The sequence below is a fragment of the Chrysochloris asiatica genome, unplaced genomic scaffold, assembly GCF_000296735.1.
Source record: "Chrysochloris asiatica unplaced genomic scaffold, ChrAsi1.0 scaffold00322, whole genome shotgun sequence".
Classification (NCBI taxonomy): domain Eukaryota; kingdom Metazoa; phylum Chordata; class Mammalia; order Afrosoricida; family Chrysochloridae; genus Chrysochloris; species Chrysochloris asiatica.
Genome location: NW_006408840.1, coordinates 597,598 through 599,834, shown reverse-complemented (window position 1 = coordinate 599,834; position 2,237 = coordinate 597,598).

The following is a 2,237-nucleotide window of genomic DNA, read 5'->3' as shown; positions in this document are numbered from 1 at the left end:
AAGAAGTGACTGGGGGGTTTGAAACACCAACTTTGTAGTTCAAACAAACCTAGTGGTCCAGTGCTTATCCTACAGCACCAAACTAGTGTATAAGTGGAGTAATATTGTTACTCCAATAGTTTGTGCAGCATTAGCAGTTGAATATGAGAGGTATTCTTTAAATGTCTTTGAGTTAATGGCCCATATTACCAAAAAGAAAACTATATGTATATATATATTTTTTAATAGAGGGGATTACAAAAGATAAAACAAAACCAAGCACAATGACATTGTGTCAATTCAGACTCATTGAGAATCTACAGGACTCAGTAGCACTGTTTCTTAGGATTTTCAAAGTTATAAATAATTGTGGAAACAGATACTTGACCTAAGAATCTCTTTGGAATCTTTTAAATTTGTTTTTTCTTATTTTATTTTGTCTATGTCATTTTATTTGAGTTTGAATGTTTATCTATTTTTCATGAGCTTTCCCATCACCTAAGAAATCCTGACACACCTCTCTCTGTCATTCAAAAATCGTTTACACTGAAGCTTTTCATGGAAATCCAGACTCTCTCAAACAGATAATTTTAATAATCTAATTAGGTTGTCTGAGTGCTTCACTATTACAATGATAGACAATATATAAACACCCAGTTTGTCACCTGAACATTCAGTATAGTGACATTTGCATTTGAATAGTTGCTAGAATGTATTTTTTTTATTTTGAATCCACTGCATCCTTCATTCTTTTAGTCTTCTGTAAAATAAAAATCTGCAGCAAAATTGCAGAAAGCCTTGTTAATTCATTTTTTAATGAATAATGCCCTTTGGCATTTTCTTTGATAGTCATGGTTTGCTGGAATGAACAGCATACAGTTCTCTTTTTGGATTACTACAGCCCTTTTCAAGCTTGAATATGCCTTGGGGGTAAAATAGAGTGCTATCCATTTGTACACAGGCAGGGAAGTACATAGATGAATACCAAAAAAGAAGTATCTCAGAAGCATAACAATTTTGTTTAGTGAGGATCGAGGGTTAAATGAGTCTTCCTATGGAATAATATTTTAGTAGGATGTATAGATCAAGGTTATGCATTCATATACAATGTGAATTACCTAAGTCTGGTAGTTTGCCAGAAAATATAGCATAATAATAATTCACAAACCATTTATATTTGTTGTTTGTGTACGTTTATGGGCCAAACTTTAACTCAAATTAATAAATATTCAGTGAGTGACTACAGAGCTCCAGTATGCCATGAATTGAGCAGTTGTTATTGCTGTTAAGTTCTATCCAGTTTGTTCCTTCTCATAATGACCTTGTCTAGTGTTTCCAAGAAGTGGCCTGATAAGTTTGAGTCCCAACCTTGAGGTTAGAAATCTAGTACTTGTACTATAACACCATACCAGAACTCCTAATGAAGGTTGTTGTTGTTGTTGTCGTTAGGTGCCTTCAAGTTGGGTCTGATTCATAGGGTTTCTGATGAGCGGCTGGTGAACTTGAACCACTAACCATCAATTACAGCTAATAGTGACCCTATATACTATAGAACAAATCACTGCCAGTTCCTGTGCCATCCTTACAATTGTTGTTACATTGGAGCCCATTGCTGCTGCCCCTGGGCCAAACTATCTCAATGGGAGTTTTCCCCTTTACCAAGCATGATATCCTCCAAGGATACCATATCCAAAGAATGAGAGATACAATCTCATCATCTTTGCTTTTAGGGAACGTTCTGTTGTATCAAAGCCAACAAAATTTACTTCTTCTTGTGATAGGTGGAAAAGAAAGTGAAAGCAAAATATTCTAACAGAGAAAATAGTACAGGCAAGGTCAATGAAGCAAACACCCAAACACACTATCATCTAGTAAATTCTGACTCATTATGCCTTTATAGGAGAGAGCATAGCTGCTCTTCAGGATTTATGAAACTAAATCTTTAACAGAATACAGCCTCATGTGGTTAGAAGCCTAATACTATACCATAAGGGCAAAGACACTACAACAGGGAAAATTCTTGGGGGTGGTATACATAAATGTAAGGCTGACTGTTCTGCATGAGTACTGGGTAATGGTAAGAGATGAAACAAAAACAATGTGATGACAGAATCCCTTCTATTTAAATTTGCCTGCAGATAAACAACTCAGAATCAAACCTGGGATCAACCATATTTCAGGGGAAATCTTTGAGTGTTTCTCTCTTAACAGTTGCTTTGAAAAAGATGTCCTTGAATTTGAATGCATTTTGATAATTT